Genomic DNA, 20,035 nt, shown 5'->3' with positions numbered 1-20,035 from the left:
GACTAAAAACAGAATTAATACAGACGAGAGAGAGAGAGAGAGAGAGAGAGAGAGAGAGAGAGAGAGAGAGAGAGAGAGAGAGAGAGAGAGAGAGAAATATAATTCAAGTCTCACAGAACCGCAAATGAGTCATCTCCAGACAAGACCTTCTCCCCCCTCCTCCTCCCAGTCTCTCCAGCTTGTCCTACCGTAGGATGGCCGAGATAAATTTCAAGGGCCTCTCCTTTTCACTGCCAACATAAAATACCAAGTTTAGTTTAGGCCATACACAAGTCTTCCGTTTACAACTTGCACCACAGTCAACAGTTTATGGGAAACAAAACCCATGAAGGCCCTAAACACACACCTCTATTGTCAGCCTAATGTGAAGCCGCCGTGCTTCTGGTCCTCGAGACGATCGGCGACTGGCCTCTTGCAGTAAAGAAGGTTATCTGTCAGCCTTTCAAAAAGGCGAAGTCGTTCTACGACGGCACAAAATGCTGCCAACGACTCTTGGCCCATTCAGCAACGCTGCTTCGCCTCAAACACCCCGTCCCCCCTCCCTCCCTCCCTCCCTCTTCGATCTAAGAGGACCGTGAAATGAAAAATCAACATAAGATTCCCGCAATAAACAAAGTTCTGAGAAGAGGGCATCGTAGAGGGAAAACCCATGGCCTTCTACCATAGAAAACAGTTCAGAGGAGTTCTTCGAAAGGTGCTTTTATAAGACAGCGCAGGAATCCTTGTCATCTACGCTGAATTCATTAGCGGATGCCAAATTGTCTTCTTTTTCTTCTACTACTTCTGGGTATGACATGAAATAGCAATCAAGAAAATATGATAAAAACTGAGGTCACGCATGATAATAAAACTTAAAAAACACAACTTTAATTGCCACCATGCTAACTCCTAACCTCTACTACAGCAAAGAGACTGCGAATGCATTCAAAGATACACACAAAATGTGCATACATAAACCTTCAATCAACAGCCGCCCTCCCCGCTAGTTCCTAGCCAGCCAACCCCTACGATCCCCTTATGGACTCATCTTCGTGCGTCACATTCTGCCTAACCATTTGTCAACGTCTCACTGTCAAGGGATGAGACTTCAACTGTCTGAAAAGTACGCAGCAGAAACGCCATATGGACGTAAGACAGAAAGTGCATTACCTATCCGGCTGGTTTATTTAACGTACCTTCAACACTCATAATCAAAACAGACAGGAAATTACTAAACTGCAAGTCCCTTTTCAAAATCCCTCTCAGTCGTGATTTATATTTTGCGTTACATGTATCAAAATCTAAAGGTTCTTCCAAAAAAAATATTCAACTATAAATGCAATTACAGAGGTAAAACATAATATTCATAGGTAAATAACAATAAATACCTCTTTTATTCATGAAGAAAAAACCTACCAACTATAAATAACGGCACTGCTACATGAACCTCAGTTCTCAAATACATAGAACTATTTATAAATACTACCAAAGCCTCACCAAATAAATACATACAACCGAAAAATACAAAAGGAAAATGAAAACCGAAACCACAGCCTATTTCTAATACAATCACAATCTGCTGAGGCTATTTTCTATGTCAACGTCATTACCTGATTCAGTTCAGCGCCTTCCTAAAGCGACACATGGCGCTTCTTGCACGAAGGACAACAGGAGAAAATGGTTACCACCTGACATGCAGGTACTTTCAAACACTTGACCTATTGACTTAATTTGCGCATTCCACGGAAAGTGAACTTGGCATTCGCCGAAGCTTTGAGAGAGAGAGAGAGAGAGAGAGAGAGAGAGAGAGAGAGAGAGGCTGTTTTCTCTGCGCAGACCTACTCATCCTATCACATTTACTCACAGAAAGAAAACAACCAGGAATGAGAATGAACAGAATTTTAAAGCAACCTTCTACAGAGCTTGATCCAAAGCGAGCAGGTGCTATCATATCATCGGCCTATACCAAGGACAACAGGTTCGGAGACCCCCAAAAAGATTTCGAGCAGTTTAATAGCAGTAATCTCTGGAACAGTAGCCAACACCTGTGCCACACCTGGACCTATTAAGGCCATCAGTCTAGCGTGGCATCTCTACAGGTGAGCACCGAAAATGCCACTGGAAAACTAGAGAGACAGGGAAAAAGCTTATAGCATTTTGAAGATTTACTCTCAACAACCAAACTAGCGACAGCCACATAAAAACGAAGCAGGGGAAGAAATGTGATACTCCAGTCGGGGTCATTGTTACCAGGCAACAAATAATAGAGAGAGAATATCACAATAGACCACAGACAGAGATGTCTACATGAAGACGTCTCAATCACATGAATACAAAGAGATGTCAAAGCATCCATGAGATTAATCACACAAAAAGACATTCTTTTGAAGAGAGGTACAGCAAGTACAACGAATAACAGTATCATCAACGATGGCATTTTAATGTTTTCTTTATTTAGTACTGATTAAACGTAAAAGAAAAATTAAAAACTTTTCAATAAACACCCCCCTTAAATTAAAATCTGAAAGTGATGTTTTAACAAAAACAGAACTAAAGAAAATAAAGTACTAAAAGTAATGGCTTCGAGGATCACTTTATAAAGCAGAGAAAGACGTGCAACCTTGCCTACAACCTAGAATCTGCAACCTACACACTTGAATTTGCTTCAGTATAATCTGCCATGAGAAATGTATTTACCGTCTCCATTAAATTGCAAAATTAGCAAAACGTGGCCGTATTTCTTCGATCGTGCACACAACTTCCTAAAATCTCTCTCTCTCTCTCTCCTCTCTCTCTCTCTCTCTGTGCAATAAAATGTAAATCTTTTACCTTATCGACTCCAATCAATTGCTTAGCCTAATTCACTCGGTAATTCGTGGCACGGAATGTGACAGTTGTTTTTTCTTAGGTGTACAGTAGTATGGGCATCTACCGCCTTCAGTTTGAGTTCCCTTGCTTGAGGGGGCATTCAAAAGCATTTACACAGCCATAATTATTTTCCGGTACAGTATATACGTATTTAATGTGAAAGCAGTATATTTGTGTATTCCCTATGATTAATTATACGTAATTGCTGTATACATATTCAGTTTTAACTGTTGTCATTAAATGTATATATGTATATAAAATGGCTATATATATATTCCATATATAATTACAAATTCAAGGTACTTGGGCTTGCTATATATGAATTCACGCTCATTCAAAATAATAATTATCAAGGAAATTCGCAAATGACATCCCCGTACTCAGAGCATTCCAAACCTACAAACGAAAACACATAATCTCTCACCGTTCAGTCTGCTTTACCGGTTCACGAGATCCCCCCAACAAAACATAAAAAAAAAAAAGTAGAGTGGGGGTGGGGGAGGGAAAGGGGGTTTTTGTCGGGGAGGAGGAACAAATTCCAGACAACAAACCAAGAACACACAACGCTCATGAATGATCTTGAATAAACCTGAATTGCCTCCGTTCATTGCTGACAGATCCCGCTGAGAGAGAGAGAGAGAGAGAGAGAGAGAGAGAGAGAGAGAGAGAGAGAGAGAGAGAGAGACGTTGGCTTCTCATTCAAAACCACGTACACACCAACTCCTCTTCCCACACAGCTGTCACAAGCACACAAATATATTTCTCACTTCTCCCTTTTCCAAGACTTACGTTAGCTATAACTCGGTATAAACAGCATGTCAGCCCAAAAAATAGGCATATAAACTGCACTTAAGTCCAGAAAAGGGCAATGTTGAAGTCCAGCGTGTTTGTAGAAAGCAAACCTAGGCGTTCATCCTTAATTATCATTATTAAATATAAAACTTTTAAGAAACAGGCGGCGAATAATATTAAGTTGATAAGATAGAGAAAACGCGCGCTTATGCAAAAAGTCGAACTGGTTAAAAACGTTCAACGAAGCTGAAGGAAAACTTTCATCAGATTCAAGAAAAACGAGAAGAAATAAAAACCGAACGTAGACGAGTCTCCTTAAATGGCCAAATATAAAGTGACAGCGTACGTGATTTTAAACTCGTGAAGTTGTAGCAGAAGGATCTACTGCTGTTGCGATCTGACGGCTATCGCGGATCTAACAGGAGACGAGACTGTCGACGACACAATCAGGACGTTTTTTTCTTCTGGGATATGGAAAACTTTCTAACAGCATTTCCTCTTACATGCCCGTATGAACCTACAGCACAGATAGAAATATGACTACTAAATCTAAAATAATGAGCAGCAAACTATAGTGATAGAATAATTGCACGCACTTAATCAGCTTTTCAAGGAAATGGAAAACTACTAAGCATATTTACCTCTAACATACCCACTTCCGAATAAAACAAACACTTAATGCGATAGACAGAATGATGATGAAATTAAGCAGAAAAAATTTACATGTACATGGTTTTTCCATGTTTGATTAGAATCATCTAGACTCACTAAGAACTCTACCTCTTAAAAGCCCAGAGGCTCTGGATCAGTATTACCAATATTCCTAGTATGCTTAAGTATTGTATAATGCAACCCCGCCCCACCCCACCCACCCTCTCTCTCTCTCTCTCTCTCTCTCTCTCTCTCTCTATTTTTAGTACTACAGGGTATCTTATTTATTCGCTTTCATTAACTGTTTATCCCTTAAATTTTTATGAAAGAATTCCCAGCGGATGACGTGCAAGGCTGTATCAATTACTATTAGAGATGCTTTTGGAAAGCTATTCTTGAATGATTTCATGCGTCTGCGTTTTAAAACATCATTTGCGCCCTACTCTTCACTCATAACGTTAAGTAACTGCGTGTGTGTTCACATGTTTATGTCACTGATTGCCTTTATTGGACTTACACTGATTATGGAAGGATTTAGCAAGGTACGGAAATATTAAAATACCCCCTTAAACCCCAATAAGAGCAGATACACACACAGCTGAATGAAGAATGTTTTTACAATGATGTTTTTGAAACGTAAGAGACACAATTGTGCAAGAATATTTTTACAAAATGGAATATCATTACCACATATACTGTAGTCTATACAGTAGAACCAACAACATAGGATCTTAGACTCTAGCCTTGTACGTCATCCGGCCTTAAGAGTTAGTTCACAAGACGAATAAATTAACAAAACTGAAAAAAGGCAATAAAGCATGATAACAATTAATGCAAACTGGAAACTTTATAACGACAAAAATTAAAATTATTCCTCACAAAAAAGTACACAATCATGCACAATGGAAAGGAAACAAGTCTATAAAACAAAAAATAGGTACCGCAAATTGAAACAAATACATATAAATAATGAATACAGAACAAAATAAATATTGCCCAATATATAAAAAACAGACCAACTCTGAATAAGATGAAAAAGGGAAATACAGAATTACGAAGGTAACTCCTAAAGCAAAACTACGTTTCCTTACATCGTCAGCAGCTGTCGCGCCTCAAGAACTCGGTAACTGAAACTGATACACCTCAGGGGGATTTAGGCTTTGCTACCAAAAAGAAAGGCAGATAGCACTAGGCTACCCAAAGGAGATTTGGTTGCTACTCCTGGCTTAAGAACGTGAATATTAAGCGTTGAATCCAGAACACCGTTAAAAGCACACACACACACATACACCGAAAGAGAGAGAGAGAGAGAGAGAGAGAGAGAGAGAGAGAGAGAGAGAGAGGGGGAGATATCATAGCACATAATTCAAAACAATTTCGATATAGTCTGTAATGCCTGAAAGAAAGGATACACGATATTTTATTCAAGAGCATCAAATTGTTCTTACTAGGTCACGGGCTATTTCAAATTCCAAGACCCCCCCCCCAAAAAAAAAAAAAATTGTTCAGATACATCAGGCCACCTATATTTTTCAGTAAGCTTTACACAAATTTGGGTAAACGTTTATTTTTGTAATTCACAGAAATTTCGACTAAACCGACAACCTTGCTGCATCCATGCAATACTACTACTACTACTACTACTACTACTACTACTACTACTACTACTAATAATAATAATAATAATAATAATAATAATAATAATAATAATAATATACTCTTAGTGTAATACAAACATCAAATGCTAACAATATTCCCGTGAGTTTTCGAGTCTTCTTATCTCGATTTTTCTACACAAAAGATCCATTACATAGGTAAGTGGATTTCTCACCATCAATAATAATAATAATAATAATAATAATAATAATAATAATAATAATAACCAATGTTACCAGTACTGTTTTTTTTATTTTAATGTCACCCGACCGCATACTGTAAGTGGTATTAACAAGCACATGTTCAGATCTCGCTAAAAGATACAAATGATACAAATAAATGAGTGAAATATGAAATCTATATTTAAAAACAAATGATACAAATAAATGAGTGAAATATGAAATCCATATTTAAAACGTGAATCTAGCCAAGAAACGCAATGTTCCTGTGTACCGCAACAGCCGAATACAGCCTCTGACCCCCTCTCCTTACTTGAACAAACGAGAAGTAGGTAAGTTCGCCGCCCTCATAAGGAATGCTGCTTCTCTTCGTGCGTGGGAGGAAAGGGGGGAGGGGGAGCCAAAAAGAAACATAGGTAGGTGCGCACACGCACGCGCAAGAACGTCTTCGTATCCTTCTGGTTCCGATTCTCCGACGACAAATGTCAGTGCAGCCATCGATAATCGATCTTCGGATTTATTTATGAACTCTTCTTCGACAGATTCATGCGGGATGCTTCGCCTGACCTTTCACGGGGGCAAATACAAATGTACAAATGTACCTCTTATCCTTTAGTTGATTTTCACGTTTCACTCATGACTTGGATAATTAACGCAAATTATTAGGCTTTTTTCACTGCATTATCCAAATGCTTAAAATGACTGTATCCTCACGCAGACCACTGTCAATCAAAGGACCTCAAATATTATGGAACCAAAAGAAAATGTTATTGCCCCGTTAATCTGCTATACCGGTCCATCAACATGAAGTAAACCGTTTTCACATTCACCAAAACGTCCTTAACTTACACTGGAGCCAACCAGTTTCATATTAAACATTCTCTCTCTCTCTCTCTCTCTCTCTCTCTCTCTCTCTCTCTCTCTCTCTCTCTCTCTTATGCCGCTATATGCGTATATTCTATGATCAGGCCTACAAGCAACTTAGCAATGCACAGCATCCAAATGACAGAAGCCCGTTCGTCCACCGGTTTTCGATTAAGAGCAGACAGAGTCTATATACACAGCAGAGCTGCTTCAATCCTGTTAATGATACGCTCCCTTCATCCAGGTGACCATTTTCAATAGCCCCCTCCTCGCCAAACCCAGCATCTCTCTTGCATTCCCCGCAGCCCTTCCCCATCCACACTCCTGCCGCCGACCCATCACACAGGATCACATACGTCATTCAACGAGCTAATAACAATGTCACACCCTCAGCCCTTTGGCAGCCATTCCACGGTGTCTGTTCCACGAAGGCTTAGACCTGCATTTCTAAACAGAAGCGTCGATGCTCATCCCATAAAGTCGGCTGCCGAGGATGATCCTCGTAAATTTCTTTGGCCCAAACTCGAATGTATAAGAGAGGCGTAAACACACCTGAGAATTATATAACAATAATTCTGCACGTACAACTCTCTCCAGCACCTTATCTAGTACTCTTCAAACCATAATTCCATCAGAAGGGATTCGTAGATTGGTGAACACCCGATGTAGTATCAATTTTTCAGAGGCTGCTGGACTCCCTTCCAGAGAGCGTCTACCAAGTTAAGAACTCGAAAGGTCACATCCCACATAACTCAACCCTAAAAAGACCCCTTCTACCCGGTTTAATGTTTCTCTCTCTCTCTCTCTCTCTCTCTCTCTCTCTCTCTCTCTCTACTTTCGTGGTCGTCGTAGCTGCTTCATAATAATAAATGCGGAAGTTTAAACACGGCTTGCCTTCCATCTCAACTCTTTGATATCTCAATATCGTCATATTATATAGAGTTTTTCCTTAAAGCTCATTAGCATTGTTCGCGCAGGCATATTTAGAAAGTTTACGTTCCGGGTAAGTGAATTTCGTGCGTAACGCAATCGAGAGGCGAGAAAGACCTTGTTCCGAACGAAGACGAAACTGCCTCCGGGATCCATGTAATGTCAGTTATTAGGCATTAGGCTGCCTCTCATTATGTTAATCGGAAAGAGTCCTCCCAATTACGCTAAAGGATGAGCACTTAACCTAAAACCACACTGGACAAGAGGTGTGACCCAGTTATATCAACTATTGAAATTTCACATTAAAAAACAAATATGAGAGCTAACCCAGAGTAAATAAACAAATACAAAATAAATTACTATCCTAACAACTTGTTCTGATATATATATATATATATATATATATATATATATATATATATATACACGTATGTGTATTTATACATATTCATATATATATATATATATATATATATATATATATATATATATATATATATATATATATATATATATATATATATATTCGTGATTCAGTTATACAGACAGTATATATATTATATATATGTATGTATGTATGTATATATATATATATATATATATATATATATATATATATATATATATATATATATATATATACAGTATATATGTACATCCAAACACACGCTCGTGCTCCAATAGACTGTGTGATGTGCGAAGTCTGGGAAAACAAAAGAGGATGTACATCCGAAGTTGTGTGATAAGGAAATAAATCATGGACTTGGGATTCCTAATAATTGTTGATGATACTTTCCTGACCGGGAATATGTCACAACTTATGACCCGTCTGTATTATTTATTTATAAATTATTATTATGGCAAATCGTTATTTCAAACGATTTGAAAGAAAATTTTATTGCACAGCTTCTTCCAGAAAACCCCGAATTTCTTTAAAGTTTCTTTCCCTTGATTTGTTTCATTTGTTAGCGGTAAGAGATACATAACATTTATAAATGAGTAACCTTAGAAGTCTACGCTCAATTTCTCTCTGTCTCTTTATAAAATTTTTTACACTAGTAAGGTATTTTCTGAATTTAAACTTTCAATATCAAGATTCTCTCTCTCTCTTCTCTCTCTCTCTCTCTCTCTCTCCACGAACACACAGCAACTTCAATTATCTCCATGCTGACGAATTTCAAAAGGGCCGCAATAGTTGGAAAAGGTCACTCCTTCGCACTATCCAACGCATCGCGTTGGATGCGCTACGTCGAAAGAGCTGACGACACCCACTGCGTGATAAATGACTTGCGCTGCCCCTCCAACAACAACTGGCGACCTTTGGAAGTGGACCAAACTATGCACGCTCAAACACACTGGTATACGAAGCAGTCCTTATCGTCACGATGGAGTAAGCGATGCCAAAGGAAATTAACATCTGACGACCCCAATCATCACGGCACGACATTAAAGAATAATAGTCGTTCGCTTAAGTAGATGTAACAAAGATAACAGCCTTGTGGCTAGGTGGGCATAATGTTACATGCTTTTGAGAGAGAGAGAGAGAGAGAGAGAGAGAGAGAGAGAGAGAGAGAGAGAGAGAGACTGGGGGGGGGGTTCCGCTAGCTCCTTCAGATCCTTCAGACCGACAAGACAGATATTCGGTGTCTAACTTTTCCTTAATTTCTCAGAGGCAATGATAGATGCAAGTATGAAGAAACCATTTTCCCCTTTGCCAACTCGTCTCTCAACATGTCACTGTCTTCCCAACACGCGTGCCAGACTTGACATCCACACTTACAATTTAACATTAGACGGCAGCCACATGACACAAAAACATTATCCATTCTTCATTGATGGGAAAAAATGGAGAAGGGGGAGAGGTTTACATTCCAAATTCAACACTGGAGGAATTTTAAATCTACAATCTCGGTACCCAAATTCTAACGTTTAAAAACGAAGGATTAAATATTCAATTAAAAGTTCATATTTCAAAATTCTACTAGGAAGGATGAGGTACTAAATTAAGTTAAGAGGGAATTCACAAGTGACTCCTGGTAAAATCAAGTTTTAAGGGATCTAAATTTCTCACCTATTAAGTGATACAATGGGAATTCGAACCTCTCACTACACAAAAGTTACAGTGAGAAACTATAGACTCAAACAGAAATGAAAATTATAAAAAAAATTACCATAAAATCTAAATGAAAACAATACACAATAAAAACCGACTACATAAGATTCCAAACCCACTACACAACATAAAAGGAAGCCATTTCTCTAGATTCAATCTAGGATGAACTCGAAATGAACTCAATGTTCAATTCCATGTGGGTGATATTCACGATTTACAAAATGAACAAAAAGACAGCGTCACATAAACTTAGCATCAAGCGAATTAAACCACCTAAAAAATAAATCATTTACTGTGAACTAAACGCAAGGGCGTTAATCTCTCCGAATTCATGGCTTAGTGGGCTAAGTAATACTTCGTTTTAACTTAGCAACGCCAGGTGGCATGGTGACTCATCTTTTAATTTATCTAGGCAAAAAGATGTCCTGTAATCGAAAGGGATAAACAAATGAACACATTAAAAATCAATGGCGAACTTTTCTCCGGCGCCGCAAAGAACGGGGAAAATTGGGCCAAAAAGAGGGTTGATTACATCATTAAACAGCATTTACGGTTTGTTTTTCTATTCCTTCATATACAAGTATAATCTATAAAAACAAGTATAAAATGCGCCGAAGAACCTTCGGCGTAATCGAGTTTTCTGTACAGCGTATAATGCTGTATGAAACTCTCCGTCACGGCCCATGACACTCTCAGCCGCGGCCCATGAAACTTTCAGCCACGGCCTGGTGGCGGCCTGTGTTGTTGGCACATATAGCGGCGCCAGACGCACGATCATGTCTAACTTTAACTTTAAATAAAATAAAAACTACAGAGGCTAGAGGGCTGCAATTTGGTATGTTTGATGATTGGAGGATGGATGATCAACATACCAATTTGCAGCCCTCTAGCGTCAGTAGTTTTTAAGATCTGAGGCGGACAGAAAAAGTGCGGACGGACAGGCAAAGTCGGCACAACAGTTTTTTTTTTTTACAGAAAACTAAAACCTTTAAAATACGAGGTTAACGAAATGGAAATATAGTTGTAAGTATGCAAGCAAGCAGTCGCGCACACTCATACAGAGAGAGAGAGAGAGAGAGAGAGAGAGAGAGAGAGAATTTTAACAGGAAAAAAATTAACTAATGGGTTTCCTCTCTCAGACATTAATAATTTCATTCCTTTCTGCTAAAGATAAGCAAATAAAATACTTAAAACAATCGCTGCAGTGCAGAGGGAGAGGCGTTGGCACAAAACCAGCCTTGATTAAAAACTCCACATAACCTTTAAAATTCTAATCACTACACACGCAAAAAACACGACAGACTAATAGAGTTAATATATAATTATTTTAATAAGTCACACCAGCATGAGATCCTGCAGGTATTCCATTCCACTTTGCTCCCAATTTAACTTTTTGGATAGACATTTTTAGCTAAAACATTTGAGCTTTTAGTTTTAAAACGTTTGTAACAATCTTTCGAATAATCTTTAAACGCTCATTCATTCAAAACCACTAAGTTCTAGACCCCAAACTTCTCAGAAGAATATATGATGTAAAACTTGAATATCGTCTCCACCATTCAAACGGAAGCCCAGATATAGAGGGTGCTTTGATAAGAAAAAGGAGAAAAAAAATATCAAAGATATAAGTAAATGTCAGTACTCAACAACAAACAACGCTGACAGGTATTCAGTTATCTTGTCAAACTGGAAAAAGTTCATTCATAAGAGTCAAGATGCCCAAAACTACGAGACTTTCAACTCTCTTCAAGAATAAATGGGTTAAGTTCAAAGTTGATCATTGCTTCAAACTAAAAAAAAAAAAAAAAAAAAATCATTCAAGATCAGGGGCTATCTTCCTTTTCAAGATCTAATCGACAAGAAGTGATTTAAACGGAAAAAAATCGTTCTTTGCTTAATCCAGTAAAACATCGTGCAAGATCAGTCATGAAGATAACTTCTTAATTCTCGATAGCCACGATAATCGTCAACAGACTTTCACAGATGGAACAGGAACTCTGAGACACATGGGCATACACACGCGCGCGCACACACACACACGCACACACACACACCCACTGGAAACTTTACATCACCATATTTTAAAACTATATATTTCTTCGCTATGGAAACATCCTTCCACCGGAGACTTCAACTCAACCAGATGACCACGCCCCTTGAAATATCATCCCAAATCGCCGATCTAACCGAAGTAACATCATGAAAGTAGAGTTAGAATACAGTGCTAACCATTATTTATCGGTATTTTTCGGCCTTTGTCCCTCAGGGTAATTTTAAGGACCTGACGTCATGTCTAAACAAAACCAGTCGTCACATAATGTGGGGGCATGTGCGCGCAAGTACTCATGAGAAAATGATGGTACATCTCTCTCACTCTCAATGATAACAACTCACCTTTGAGAAACTATCATATGACTGACAAATACCATATCAGGAAAACATAAAGTTCTATAATTAAATCTAAATCATTATCGCGGGCAAGATGTAGATATAAAAATCCAGCTTATTCCCTGACCATAAAACGAAATGCAGCAACATGTTTTATAATGCGTCATGTGCGGAAGACTTCGTCCCAGCCCAACGCCAAGTCTCGTGTATGTGCAATAGGTTTTCCCCACCCGTCTTTATCACACATCCTACCATATAATCTTTTCCTGCCTTTGATTACTCGCCTAGGAACTATTTCCTATATCAAGTTGACGAGTCCCTTAACCGCATCTGATCTAAGAACACTGTGACGTTCTGGTGTAAACCCAGCAGGCTAAATAAATCCCTGACTGCAGACACCAAAGAAAAACAAATCCAATCTAGAGGTTTTAAACCACTTCGGGCTCAAATTTCGGTTATTTACCCTTTCCCCTACATATCTCAGCTGGCTATGATTATCTTTCAAAGATGGTTCCAGTTTTTAATTGCAGTTGCATGTATAAGTTTGACCATTTACCGTTTCTTAAGGGATTTGCAGTAAAGTAATGTACCAATACAAGATGCTGCACAAACTCTCGAACATAACAGTGTGTATTTAGAAATTCAAGTATAAGGGCATACAACCTATATCTAAATATGGGAATAATTCAAATGAAGAGATGTCAGATGTATAATACATGTAGAGAGAGAGAGAGAGAGAGAGAGAGAGAGAGAGAGAGAGAGAGAGAGAGAGAGAGAGAGAGGGCAAAATTGCATAATAGAAACGTCATCTTTCACCTGGCCATCTTACCAGTCATGTGACCAACAATACACAGCTCAAGGTAAGACGATCGCACTGGCCGGTTGCAGAGGGGGGGGGACCCTGAAATGACGATCAATACTTTTTTCATACAATCTGAAATCCAGTCTGAAAAACACTCCTCTAACCACGAAGAACAATCATTTTACGTAAGCAGCCGAACTTTTCAGCGTAAAAGGATTAGCGAACTTCAAATCAGAGGGATCGTTAAACGAATCCTTTCGGTTTAAGTTTCTTTCCACTTTTTTCATCAGGTTCCCTTCGATCTTTTCCTCGACTTACCATGATAATGCTAAAATGAGTATGAGTGAGTGAGTGGGCGCAAGGTGTGTGCAGAAGTGTTCGTCAAGGTCACCACAGGTAACCGTCTAATACACACACACACACACACAGGCTTAAAATATATTTATGCACAACAGGTACCTCGGGACGTACGGGGCTTGCAAAATGGATTCAAACTCTGCCTCTGACTATATAACGATCATAGTTTCAAAAATATTTCACACACGAAAGGAGCAAATCAAGTACAAAATACAGGCGTTAATAATAATAATAATAATAATAATAATAATAATAATAATAATAATAATAATAATAATATGCACACCAAAGTGAAGGCATTTTCCAAACCTAACCTGATACTGAGGAGACTATGTCCAGATAGGTGTAAAAGCGACGAGATCGCGCCGATGAAATGGGCGTGCGACACTGTAAGTGAGAGCAATTTACAACTGGCGTGGGCGGGAGGCTGCAGGAGCCGCACTACCACCGCCATCAACCGAAGCGACGATGGTGAGTGGGTGGATGGGTGACGATGGGGAAACACAGAAGCCCTATGACGATAATGAGTGATACGAAGTACCACTAATGAAGGCAGAAGGAGATAAAATCCTCAACAGCTCCTTCGTCACTACCAAGAAAGGTTCGTTAAAACACGCATTGGGAATCACTTGTCACCATTATAATTAGAAACACCACTAATGAAAATTTATTAGATAAAAAAAACACTTTGAGGAGATGCTAGCACTTGAACGAAACGGCGAAATGGCACACATATAGTGGCGCCCTTGTTAGGACGGCACTCATCACAACACTCATGGTGGCGTTTGGGTGATCCATGAAAGTGAGGGTATGAGGAGAGCAGGAAGGGGGAGGGAGGAACATGAAAAAGTAGCAGAAGAAGAGGAAGAAGAAGAAGAAGCAGAAGAGACGGTTGGGGAGGCGGATGTATTCCGCCTTCAAGGGTCTCACAAGAACGACACACTCCAACACCAGCTCCCAAGGCTTCGGCCCTCCTCTCACACACGACCTGACTGACTGAACTGAAGAAGAAACTCCCCAGCCAACACCACGATACCACTGCCTCGGTCTCTGGCGATGGGTGGGCCTGGCTGGTACCCAACCAACAAGCCGGGGCTCGGGGTGGGGTTGCTTCGTCGGGTGATGGTTTCAGGGGGGTGTCTTTCACACGACCCAGTGAACAACCTCTTCTTGCAAATGCGACAGCTTCCAATGAAGAATGATTCCTGGCTCTTCACAACACCGAAAGTTGATTCCTCCACATCATTAGGCTACCCTTTGTATTAGCCAAGCCACTTCCTCCTCAATACCACACAAAGATATTCATTCTGCACTATGGCAGCAGTGCCAAGGTTGGGGCAGCATGTTAAACATACCCTACCTCTCTACTGCCGTTACAAAGTTACCCTCCTGATCTCCCCAACGTCCCTTAACAGGTTTCATAATAGATAAAAGGGTGTGAGTAAGGGTGGCCTCTGAAGGGAGTGCAGTGATTATATAGACGGAATACATACTGACCGCACCATAGAAAAACAGTTGGCAGAATCTCATTTACTCAGGTGGTGTCAACAGTACCTATCAACGACGCGTGTGTGACAAGTCACACTTGACACTGTAAATATCCCTCACCATCCTTGGCACTTCCAATGGGGTAAGCAAACATTCTAAATCCAGTTTAGCCTGATTCTGTCAGAAGAGGAAACGCCATTCCAGAATCCATTCATAATTCATTTCTGCAGTCATCTTATTATGAGAAGATAAAACGCGAAAATTCAAAATGAAAATTCAAAAGGATCCAAAAACATTAGGACAACACTGAAACTGCTTAAGGTCAACTTTGAAAAAAAAAAGTAGACAGCGACAAAGATCAATAAGCGTGCCATTTAAAATTGCAACATCGGGAATGGTTAAACAGCGCTTTACCCAGACGATAGCATTCAGAGTTAAAATCCCCCACATTCTTAATCCCCATCATTTTTAAAATATGAAAAATCTTCAGCAAGTAAAAATTAAGTCTTCATTGTTTTACTGATTATTGCAGACTCACGTTCTCCCAATGAAGGGATATAGAGCAAATAATCTGAATAAATTTATTACCACAATTAATTTTACAATTAAACAGCAAGTCCACTATACTACTGTCGATGTAAGATGAATTATGAAAACACAGACACCACCAATTACATAGCAGTCGCTCTCTCTCTCTCTCTCTCTCTCTCTCTCTCTCTCTCTCTCTCTCATTAAATCAACCAAGAAGTGAGCTTATGTGAGTTCACATGCCCTTGCTCGCATTGTTTGCATTCTTAATCCTGAACAGGTTCTGTGCCCCGAGTTCCGACATCTTTATCCGATGCTACACTAGGAGACAAACAGGAAGAAGGGCCACTAAAATTCAGACACGTACAAATAACAGGGAGGGGCACTAAAATTCACACACAATAGAATAGGCACTAAAATTCACACACAACAGAATAGGCACTAAAATTCACACACAATAGAATAGGCACTAAAATTCACACACAACAGAATATGCACTAAAATTCACACACAACAGAATAGGCACTAAAATTCACACACAATAGAATAGGCACTAAAATTCACACACAATAGAATAGGCACTAAAATTCACACACAACAGAATAGGCGCTAAAATTCACACACAACAGAATAGGCACTAAAATTCACACACAATAGAATAGGCACTAAAATTCACACACAACAGAATAGGCACTAAAATTCACACACAACAGAATAGGCGCTAAAATTCACACACAATAGAATAGGCACTAAAATTCACACACAACAGAATAGGCACTAAAGTTCACACACAACAGAATAGGCACTAAAATTCACACACAATAGAATAGGCACTAAAATTCACACACAACAGAATATGCACTAAAATTCACACACAACAGAATAGGCGCTAAAATTCACACACAACAGAATAGGCACTAAAATTCACACACAATAGAATAGGCACTAAAATTCACACACAACAGAATAGGCACTAAAATTCACACACAACAGAATAGGCGCTAAAATTCACACACAATAGAATAGGCACTAAAAATTCACACACAACAGAATAGGCACTAAAATTCACACACATAGAATAGGTACTAAAATTCACACACAATAGAATAGGCACTAAAATTCACACACAACAGAATAGGCGCTAAAATTCACACACAATAGAATAGGCACTAAAATTCACACAACAGAATAGGCGCTAAAATTCACACACAATAGAATAGGCACTAAAATTCACACACAACAGAATAGGCACTAAAATTCACACACAACAGAATAGGCGCTAAAATTCACACACAATAGAATAGGCACTAAAATTCACACACAACAGAATAGGCACTAAAATTCACACACAATAGAATAGGCACTAAAATTCACACACAACAGAATAGGCACTAAAATTCACACACAACAGAATAGGCACTAAAATTCACACACAATAGAATAGGCACTAAAATTCATACACAATAGAATATGCACTAAAATTCACACACAACAGAATAGGCACTAAAATTCATACACAAAAAAAAGGATGGAGGGGCACTAAAATTCACAAACACACAAATAGGATGAAGGGCCACTAAAATTCAGAAACATACAGACAGGACGGAGGGGAGCTAAAATTCTCACACACACACACACACACAAATAGGGAGGGCCAATAAAATTCAGAAACACAAATAGGATAGAGGGGCACTAAAATTCACACACACGCGCGCGCGCGCACACACACATACACACACACACAAATAGGGAGGGCCAATAAAATTCAGAAACACAAATAGGATGGAGGGGCACTAAAATTCACACACGCGCGCACACACACACACAAATAAGAAAAAGGGCCGCTAAAATCCATAGGCACAAACTCATTTAGCTGTGTATCATGATATGGAGTGTTTCTATAGGATGAATGAGACTGAATGATTTAAAACTTCTTACTGCGTCATCACGAAAGCATTGGTCATCCACGCAGCAGAGAGAATGACTGAGGAAGGGTGGTGGTGGTGGGGGGGGGGGACAGTGGGAGGTGAGATAATGGATTTCTCCATCACTGACCTTGCATTAAATCAACAGGTAAGCAAAGCACACGTGTGCTTTTACAGCAGGTGTTACCGTGCTACTATCAATCAGGCAGCAGGAGTCATATCGAAGAAATCCAAAGGAGGATTTTCCTTCTGCATAAACCAGGAACATTTCGGTAGATGCATACTTGTCAAGCCTTAAGTTGTTCTATAAATATACACGATGGGCCTGATTTATCAAGTATGTTCACACGATATTACATTAATGTCTACTGCAAAACAATATCAAAGCATTTAGAAATATTATAAACCGAATGAGAGTATAACCTGCAAAGATAAATAAATATTCAAATGTAAGAGTGAAAATATATACATATCTAATATATACATGTATGTATATATATATATATATATATATATATATATATATATATATATATATATATATATATATATATATATATATATATATATATGAAATAATATAAACCAAAAAGAGTTCAAACTGCATATGAATAAATTTTCAATCATAGTAATGTGTGCATATATATACATATATACAGATAGATAGATAGATTAGAGATATTATATATATATATATATATATATATATATATATATATATATATATATATATATATATATATATATATATATATATATATATATATATATATATATTTATACATGCACTAGCTAAATGAATGAGACAGATGTAAAGCACAGTATCATCTGCGACAGCCCAAGAATAATTGGTTCAGGCGATAAAAGACCTCTTGGATGAGAGAAAATAAAGGAGTGGAGACAAGCAAGACCTACAGAATTTTAACGCGACTGAGCAGGATTGCCAAGTCTCACTCTTCAGTCCGCAACCCCATTACGTATTCATGGAAATGCATAGCCAGGATCATGATCATACCACAATGCCTAAGGAGAACTGACGACTGCCAAAAGAACGTTCTAGATCGCCAAAACGGACAAGGATTCGAACATGTCAAGTGAATCGTCAATGCACACATTCTATGAAATAAGTCATAAAAATTGAGAAAAAGCGATCATATCTATGTGTATATTTTCACTATACATACATACATACATACATACATACATGCATATATATATATATATATATATATATATATATATATATATATATATATATATATAAAATATATATATATATACAGAGAGAGAGAGAGAGAGAGAGAGAGAGAGAGAGAGAGAGAGAGAGAGAGAGAGAGAGAGAGTTTGATAAACTAATTTAGTGAATCTGGCAGATAAAAAATCAAAATTCAGTAATAAAAAACTTACAATGACCAAGAGTTTTGATACGTTTATTCAAACCTAAACCTTGGTAAAACATTTCTAACAGGTGTAAGGTAAAGTCAAATAGATTCAAAACAAAAGTTACCTAAAATGAACTTATTATACCAGTATTTGTAATAATTTCCCTCGCTACATGACACTTGAGGTGTGCATTAAAATACCAGATATGACTCAAAATTTCAATTAAAAACGTCCATTAAGCAAGCTGGTAGCCATGGTAGTGGAACTCTTGTTGGAAGCACCACCAGTCTAGGGAAATCAATTTCACAACCAGCTTAAGGTATCTCTACCATGAAATTATATGTTCGCGCGTCCTGATAAAAAATGCTGATATAAACATTGACGTATAACTGTTCATTTACATCAAGAAACGTTCCATCTTAGAAAACGTTATTCTACTTGACGCGCGTACAAATAACTGATGAAGTTGCAAGAGACGCGTCAGTTTCAACACGAAAGGTAACGCTGTTAAATCATCACTTGTCAGTGGTGCCATCTGTTGGATGAAAGAATTATACCTTGTCTTCCTTTATTGCGAGGCTGTTCTACGCTGTTGGGTAACGTTCCTTTCGAATAACTACATATTTTAGAATATAAAAATTCAAAAAGACGTGAAAGACACGTAAATGTAAATGTGCAGTCGACAATATTGATATAACAGGTAAACTATGCATTCTGGATAACGGTTCTTTCCAATCTACCGGCGATAATAGACAATAATACGTAAATTTTACACTGTAGATCAGCTTCTGTATATTCATTTTTGGTTCTGAATTTTCTCTTCTAAAAACTTAGTTTTCGAAGAATACTTAGAGAAATAAGTTCCCTGATTTATACTGTAGGAACGTTTCTCCTGTAGGCAAATGGTAAAAAAATGTATATTAAAAATTTCTTTATTTACTATAGATAATATAAACACAACAAACTGACAATATTTCACAAAAAAAAAAAAAAACTGGTACGGGTTCCCTCTCTAAAGTTACAACGTGACCGAGTCAACACAGAACGACCATCAAAAACGAATAAAGGGAATGAAACATTGGTTTGTTCAGTAGTTTGGCTGATACATCAGTAACACCAGTTATCTGCAATT

At 38.2% G+C, this 20,035-nt stretch overlaps 1 protein-coding gene across 44 annotated transcripts in view; it reads right to left on the bottom strand.

Annotated features, from left to right (window-relative positions):
- The window catches only part of RhoGAP19D (Rho GTPase activating protein at 19D), a 569,022-nt gene that overhangs the window by 224,881 nt on the left and 324,106 nt on the right, over nt 1-20,035 (bottom strand). For 3 of the 44 annotated variants that reach the window (XM_067113633.1, XM_067113649.1, XM_067113651.1), the window contains exon 1: nt 13,894-14,582. The exons of 40 other annotated variants lie outside the window; for them this stretch is intronic. The gene's annotated coding sequence lies outside the window, so the exon portion shown is untranslated. Of the gene's footprint in view, nt 1-346; nt 421-13,893; nt 14,583-20,035 lie in introns of those variants that run through there. One more of the 44 variants, XM_067113640.1, reaches the window with a different exon arrangement.

This window comes from Macrobrachium rosenbergii, chromosome 12 (genome assembly GCF_040412425.1).
Source record: "Macrobrachium rosenbergii isolate ZJJX-2024 chromosome 12, ASM4041242v1, whole genome shotgun sequence".
Lineage (NCBI taxonomy): Eukaryota > Metazoa > Arthropoda > Malacostraca > Decapoda > Palaemonidae > Macrobrachium > Macrobrachium rosenbergii.
This window is presented reverse-complemented; position numbering and strand designations above follow the sequence as displayed.